Below are 7,822 nucleotides of genomic sequence, written 5' to 3' on the forward strand. Positions count from 1 at the left end.
CCCGCTGGGCTCATTGCCACTGCTGGCACCTGCTCCCGGGGCATAAAACAGATCCCACAAATGCAGAAGGGGCGTCCCGCTGTCCCTGCTGCAGGCTGGGGGGCTCAGGCGGGCCTGTGAACCCCTAGAGGCATCTGCCTCCCGCTTGCAGTTCTCCCCCTTGTAAATCAACTGGCTGCCGGGCTGCCAAGCAGGGGCTGAACCAAAGCAATGTGGAAATGGTTTCCTGGCTCATAAAGCTTCCCCTGCCTGAGATGGGGGGGGGCTAAAGCAGCTTGCTTTCATTAAAAGCCCCAGCCTGTGCACAGCTGCCTTTGGCAGGGCATAAGGGATGGGAGAAAGCCGCCCTGGCCCTTAGTCCTCATTCTTGAGTCTCCTGCGAAAGGGGTTCGGAGGATTAGCCCTGCTGCAGGCCCTAGGAATCCTACCCTCGGTCGTTCCCCCTCTGGGGTTACCCGAGGCTCTATGGGCGGTGGGTATCCTAGACTAGGGGCGGCTGTACCTCCCCAAACAGCCAGGCGTGGCCCTGCCCCAGACCCCTTCCTGCTCTGCAGCTCCTTCTGTGTGCTGGCCCCAGTTCAGGCTTGGGCCATGCCTTCTGGGGCTGGGGAGGCTGTAGCTGTGCTACCCCCTCCTGGGGCTGTGGGCATTAACCTGGGGTGGGGGCCCGTGGCCACGGTGTGGGGCTGTGAGCTCTGGTGTGGAAGGGGTGGGGCTGGGGACTAGCCTCCCTCCAGCTGGCAATTCTCTCCCTGCCCATGACAGACTCCTTGCTCCTAACGCATCTCCTGCTCCTCTTCCCCTTGGCACACAAGTCTTCAAGCAAAGTCCCTGGAATAGGGCTTGCTCCCCCGGTGCTCACACAAAACCACCCCTGCCTGCAAGTAGTTCTTGCCCTGAAGATGAGGGCCCCTCTTACATCACTACCATGGTGTTCCCCACTGTCAAGGCCTCACCTATAATAGCTGTCTAGTGTGGCTGACTCAGGATGTTATCGGTGTTGTAGCCATGTCAGTCCCAGGACATCAGAGAGGTGGGCTGGGGGGGTTAATACCTTTCATTGAACCAACTTTTGTTGGTGAGAGAGATGAGAGTGAAAGCTTGTATCTCAGGGTGTTAGTCTCATGATCTGTGATGAATTCAATGAAACCCCAGCTCCTGGATTCCTATGAATATGGGAGAATCTCAGCTGGCCTTTAAAACAAGGGTCAGTCTAGCCCTCCTGTGTGGGGAGAAAAGCGGGAGTGGCTCCTCCAGGCTGGGATGGAAACATCAGAAGGTCAATGTACAGAGCCTGACACTTAAAATCTCAGGATTTTGAAAGGCCTGATTTGTGATTCCCACTATTGCGAACCCTAAGGGTTCCGATCATGAATCAGCAGGTGTTGCACAAAGATCCTGCTGGAGTAGAGAGGCAAACAAAAATTTGGTGAATAGTAAATGTGCCCCAAAAAGTTCATGGGGGGGAGGGACTGCACCTACTCACTAATCTGGGTCAGATTCAGCCAATAGTTTCACCTGGAACCTGTTTGGATGGTGGTGGCATGGCCTCTGCCATGCTGTCTGAGCTGGATCCAGGAGAGCCTCATTAACAGGTGGTGCCACTCTGGAGGGTGTTGCTGAGTGCAAAACATCAAGCAGTCTGTGCTGCTAGTCTTTGACATCCTCCAGAGGGAGCTGTAGAGCACTCGCTACCCTTCTAAGGAGGCCCTGAAATTGTCAGCGATGGAAAGAGGGGGGAAGCATGAGTACCTCATCCAGCAGCAACAACACAATGGGAGTTTCAGGGGTGACTTCCTCATCTGCCCTCCAACATCTCTAACCTCACTCCCTGTGGGGACCGCTTTATCCATTTTCACCAGGCCTGGGAGCGGATCACCGTAGACCAATGGATCTTGGTGGTCATAACATCGGGCTATGCCATCCAGTTTTTGCCACTACCTTTCACACCCATTCCTGGACCCTCTCATGGTCTTCTAAGGCAAGAGCTGGACACTCCTCCAGCTAGGAGCGATAGAGCCAGTCCCTTCCCCTCACAGGGACAGGGGGTTCTATTCAGAATATTTCCTAGTATTGAAAAAGGATGGAGATTGGAGGCCACTCTTAGATCTAAGAACAAATTTGTGAAACCTAAAAAGACCAGGATGGTGACTCTTAATCATAATTCCTGCTCTAGAGGAAGGTGATTGGTTTTCATCCCTTTACCTAGAAAAAACCTCTTTCTATATAGCCAAATTCCCATCACACAGGAAATAGCTACGATTCACTGTCGGCAAAGATCATTTCCAATAACAAGTGACTTTTCTGTTGGTCCATCTTCAGCCCCAAGAGTGTTCTTGAAGGTTCGAGCGGTAGTGGTGGCTTACTGTACCTCAGCGACTGGCTTCTCAAAGGCTGCTCTTTCCAGGCGATGTCATCCAGGCAGAAGGCTCTGTTCTGAGAGTCGGGCCTATAGCTGAATGTAAAGAAACCCACATTAGTACCAGTGCAAGGAATACCATTTATAGGGGCATACATGGCCTCAGGGACAGCCGGCGTGTACCTTCTTTCAAACAAATTTGTGACTGTGGGGACTGGTAGGGATGATTCAGGGAAGCCCTCAGACATCACTAAGGCGCTGTCTTCAACTCCTTGGCAATATGCTAGCGTGCACCTTTGGGACCAATCGACACCGTGCAAGGTTACACCTCTACTTCTTCCAAGGTTGGTTGAGAACTGCCTGTTCTCTGACTAGGGACACCTTGGACAGACAGGTCGTGGTCCCCTTGCACGTGAAGAGCTCCCTGAACTGGTGGAAGGAGCAACGCCATGTCTGGCCTGTGTTGTTCATAGATTTTAAGATCAGCGTGGATCTTTGTCATCATCTAGTCTGACCTCCTGCTTCATACAGGCCAGAGCCCTGCCCCACAATAATTCCTGGAGCAGATCTTTTCAAAAAAACATCCAATCTTGATTTTTAAAATGGCCAGTGATGGAGACTCCACCACAACCCTTGGTAAACTGTGTTCCAATTGTTAATTATACTCAACCCTTAACAATTCACACCTCATTTCCTGCCTGAATTTGTCTACCTTCAACTTCCAGCCATTGGATCAGGTTATATCTTCTGCTAGACAGAAGAGCCCATTATTAAATATTTATTCTCTATGTAGGTAGTTCTAGATTGTAAGCATGTCTCCCCTTATAGAATCATAGAAATGTAGGGGTGGAAGGGACCTCAAGAGGTCATCAGGTCCAGCCCCCTACACTGAGGCAGGCTCAAGTAAACATAAGGAGGGTCTAACAGGTGTTTGTCCAATCTGTTTTTAAAAATCTCCAATGATGGGGATTCCACAGCCTCTTTTGGAAGCCTACACCAGAGCTTAACTACCCTTGTGGTTAAAGTTTTTTCTGCTGTCTAACCTAAAATCTCCCTTGTTGCAGATTAAGCCCATTACTTCTTGTCCTACCTTCAGTGAACATGGAGAACAATTGATCACAGTCATCTTTATAACAGCCCTTAACATAATTGAAGACTATTATCAGGTCTTCCCCCCCCCCCCCCCCCCGGTCTTCTTTTCTTTTGACTAAACATATCCAGTTGTTATTGGGGGTTTTTTAACCTTCCCTCATAGGTGAGGTTTCAAAACCTTTTATCATTTTTGTTGCTCTCCTCTGGACACTCTCCAATTTGCCCACATCTTCTCTAAAGTGTGGTGTCCAGAATTAGACACAGTACTCCAGCTGAGCCCAAGTAGAGTGGAACAATTACCCCCCCCCCAATTCCCATACAATGCTCCTGTTAATACACCCCACAATATTAGTCTGCTTTGCAGCTGCGTCACACTATTGACTCATTCAATTCATGATCCACTATGACCCCCGGATTATTTTCAGCAGTACTGTACCATGCCAGTTATTCCCCATTTTGTAGCTGTGCATTTGATTTTTCCATCTGAAGTCAAGATCTTTGTACTTGTCTTTATTGAATTTCACCTTGCTGATTTCAGACCAATTCTCCAACTGGTCATAGTCATTTTGAATTCTAATTGTGTCCTCCAAGCTGTCTCCAACCCCTCCCAGCTTTGTGTCATCTGCACATTTTATAAACATACTCTTCACTCCCTTATCCTAATCATTAATGAAAATAGTGAATAGTACCGGACCCAGGACTGGCTCTGGGGGGACCCCACTAGGTACACCTTCCCAGTTTGACAATGAACCATTGATAGAATCCAGGTTCTCAGACTCACTGCCATGGGGCTTCTTTGTGGGGTAGACACTCTTTATGCTACTACTCACATGCAGCTCAGAACACATTAAAACACGACAGCTCCACCTAGGACAGGGAGTCGCCTTTATTAACCCTCGAGTGGAAACAAACCACTTCGACCCACCTTCCTCCCCTGAGTGACTGACGTCCACAGGGTTTGCAGAAGGAAACAGACCAATCCAGGATTTCACTGTTTAAACCCTAGATCACTCCGTAACCTGGGCACAAACAAATGTGGTTTAATGCAGCCCAATGCAAAGTCATCCGTCTAGGAACCAAGAATATAGGTCACAATGACAGGATACAGAGCTGTCTCCTGGAAAGCAGGGACATGGAGAAGGATGTCAATGTTCTGGTGGAAACCAACTAAACATGCTCCCAGTGCACGGCAGTGTGTAGGAAGCCTACTGTGGCCCTTGGATGTTAAGCAGAGGACCATCAAGCAGGAGTAAGGAGATGGGATAATTTCTGTATATGGCACGAGTGAGACAGTTTTAGGATCATACATCCAGTTCTGGTGTCCACGTTTCAAAAAGGGAGGTTGACAAATTGGAAAGTGTTCAGATAAGAGCCACACAAATGACTTGAAGTCGGGAAAACCTACCTTCCCCAGGGAAACTAAAGCTAAAACTATTTAGTTTCTTCAAGAGAAGGTTGAGATATGACTGGATCGCGGGCTGTAAATACTTATGTGGGGAGAAGGTCTCTGATAACAGAGATATTTAAGTTAGCAAACCAAGGCAGGCCAAGGTTCAAGGGCTGGAATTTAAAGATAAAACATTTAAACTGGAAATAGGTAGATTTGGAAGGATTTGAGATCGGTAAATGTCAATTTCACTGTACACACACAAATGGGTGAAAAAAACATTTCCATCAATAAGAAGAATTCACAGATAGGCAAAAGGGGGGTGGGGGAGTTCTCTGCTTGAGAACTCATCAGAATCAAAACCCGGTAATTTAGACGTCTGGGTCAGGCTTGTTGCAAATGGGCTAGTGAATGAATATTGACAACCGTTATGATTTGACGTAAGGGGTATTTACTTTGTATACTTTGACATGATGCTGACAATTGGTGTTTCAATGGTTTATAAAGCTTTACTTTTTTGAAATTCAAAAGCGCTTCTGTCATGAAACAATTGTCCAACCCCTCCGATAATTCCCCACAACTGTAAAAAGTTAAATTGTTCATAAAAATGCTTCAAAATAAATATCAACATTGTCCAATGACATGTTTAAACAATCAAATTCTGCCAAGCCTAGAACTAAGTCACACATTTTTAACTGAGAATAATTAGCCATTGCAGCAACCTACCAAGTGATGTAGTGGATTCTTCATCACCTGGAGCCTTTTTACGTCAGAACTGTCCGTCTCTTTCTAGTACTCTGTATCTCAACCACCGGTCATTAGGCTTGATAGTGTTAATTAATGCTCTAATAATTCCATGTAAAAATTGTTCAAAGCACATTAAGGCTGCACAATGAAGAGCTGAAGAGGCAGGAAATGTCAGTTATGTCCATGCCGCCTTAATTCCGCCTTCTGGTGTGTATGCATTGTGATCCCGTCCTTAATTCTACGCTCACAGATGTTGTTCCTGCCGAACCCCGGCCTGTTCAGTGCACAGGATGAACTGGAAACTGAGTGGATGACGCAGCTGAATTACGTTTATTTTTATCCTCAGGCAGGAGCCCTGCCTTGAGCACTGCCCATCTGATGTGCTGAGTGATGTATCCCTGGGCGATGTGGAACTTGTCCAATATAGTAAATTCTAGAAGTGCAGGCAAGAGGCCTCTTCTTCCTTGGTGACCTGAAACTAGGGTCAGGCCAGCATCCCCTATTTTCTGTCCACACTGGCATAGCCCTGTGCCATCCCCACGCGTGGCAGTGCAGGCTTACTCCAGACGACATTCCTCTGGGGCACCAGTGCTCCTGCCTTAAAGCAAAGACTGGACTAGCGTCCGTAATAAATATAACATGGCATGTAGGAAATACAGCACTGCCCCGTGGAGGAGCCCAAGGACTGCCAGAAACCCATGGTCCATCTTGCCCAGGGCCTGTTTCCAACAGTGGCCAGGGTCCTGCAGTGGATAATGGTGGACTAACCCGCCCCAGGGAAGTTACTCACTGTACCCATCGGTGACACTCCCAGGGGTACCCAGGGTTGTGAGGCCCCTGCCCTTCCTGTGAGGACGTCTTGTCTGACCCTGCTGGGATCAGCTCCCTGAAACCACCAGCCTCTGGTAGCACAAGAACTGCCTCCCAGGCCTCGCTCTCTCTGCACAGCGAGCGCTAGAAAGGCCCCAAGTCCTCCAAATGTTCCCTGTAGTATCCAGCCCCTGCTCCCCTGAACACTGAGTTACCAGGACCGCTGTTCCCAACACACCAGCTTCTTACCTAGGCCTCAGAACCCAGCTCTGCTAAACACACACGAGCGAAAACAAGAATATTAGCAAAGAACAGTCTAGAGCTAGTGAGTCAGAACATTGGAAACAGATGGTTACGTATAAAACACAATCAATAACACGCTTTCTGGAGCCTAAACGTACCTACCGGGTTTGACCCTCCTGTCTAAAGAAGCTTTTCTCACCCAAAGTTCTCTCCAATGGTTTCAGCCAGGCCTGGCCAACAGCCCTCTTTCTTGCTGTCCGCTTACCTCCTAGGTGAAGGATGCCAGGGTGTGAGGTGCTGCAGAGACCCCAACCCAGATGGGCAGGGCGCGGGATGGCCAGTGCCTCCATGTCATTACCCAGCAGCGTTAGCACATAGACCCTATGGACGTACCTACCACAGAAAGTACCACCCCAGATGGCCGAACTGACAGCTTCTCCCATGGCCCCTTATTGGTCCAGGCTCCCTATTTAAGCCCAGGAGGGGTTCCCAGAAGCGTCTGTGCAACAAGACAGACTCCTCCGCCAGCTGTAGCTACAGATCTGCCTGCCAGTTCGCTCTTGGACAACTGACCCCAGCTCTGAGCCTTGGCTCTGACCCCTGGTTCCTGACTCGGGCTCTGCCCTTCGATGCTGTTCTTGGCCTCTGACCGTCACTGCTCTAGCCACTATGCCTGACCACCCAAGCCCCAGTTGTGAAAGTTTGCATGGGCCACACCCCTAACTCCCTCTGTGGAAATGGCCTCAGTGAGGGACTGGAAGCAGCAGGCTCACCGCCCCCCAGCACACCCCAACGGACACCAGGACCACAGGAGCAGGTTGACCATCTCCAGGCAGAAAATCATGCACGGTGAGCTCAGGTGATGCAATTTTTGGCTGAGAATCAGCCCCTTCGGGAACAAGTGGCCCGCTGGCCCAAAGAAAACACCGCAGCCAGGCATGGGTCATGGCCCTGCCTCCCAAACAAGGTCCCAGGTACCTCGGCTTGAGCATTTTGATAGAAGCAGCCAAAAATCCAGAGGGTTCCTCAATCAATGCCAACTGGGGGGGAGGGATAGCTCAGTGGTTTGAGCATTGGCCTGCTAAACCCAGGGTTGTGAGTTCAATCCTTGAGGGTGCCATTTAGGGAACTGGGGTAAAAATCTGTCTGGGCATTGGTCCTGCTTTGAGCAGGGGGTTGGACTA

The 7,822-nt window shown here is 49.3% G+C and overlaps 1 long non-coding RNA gene across 1 annotated transcript; it reads right to left on the reverse strand.

Moving 5' to 3' along the window:
* Nucleotides 1-1,941: 1,941 nt before the first annotated feature.
* Nucleotides 1,942-6,266, reverse strand: LOC122172464 (uncharacterized). Its single transcript, XR_006172808.2, has 2 exons — nt 5,565-6,266; nt 1,942-2,455 (listed from the first exon to the last, which is right to left on the reverse strand). It is a non-coding gene; the product is annotated as an uncharacterized LOC122172464 (long non-coding RNA).
* Nucleotides 6,267-7,822: the final 1,556 nt, after the last annotated feature.

The sequence above is a fragment of the Chrysemys picta genome, chromosome 15 (genome assembly GCF_011386835.1).
Source record: "Chrysemys picta bellii isolate R12L10 chromosome 15, ASM1138683v2, whole genome shotgun sequence".
Classification (NCBI taxonomy): domain Eukaryota; kingdom Metazoa; phylum Chordata; order Testudines; family Emydidae; genus Chrysemys; species Chrysemys picta.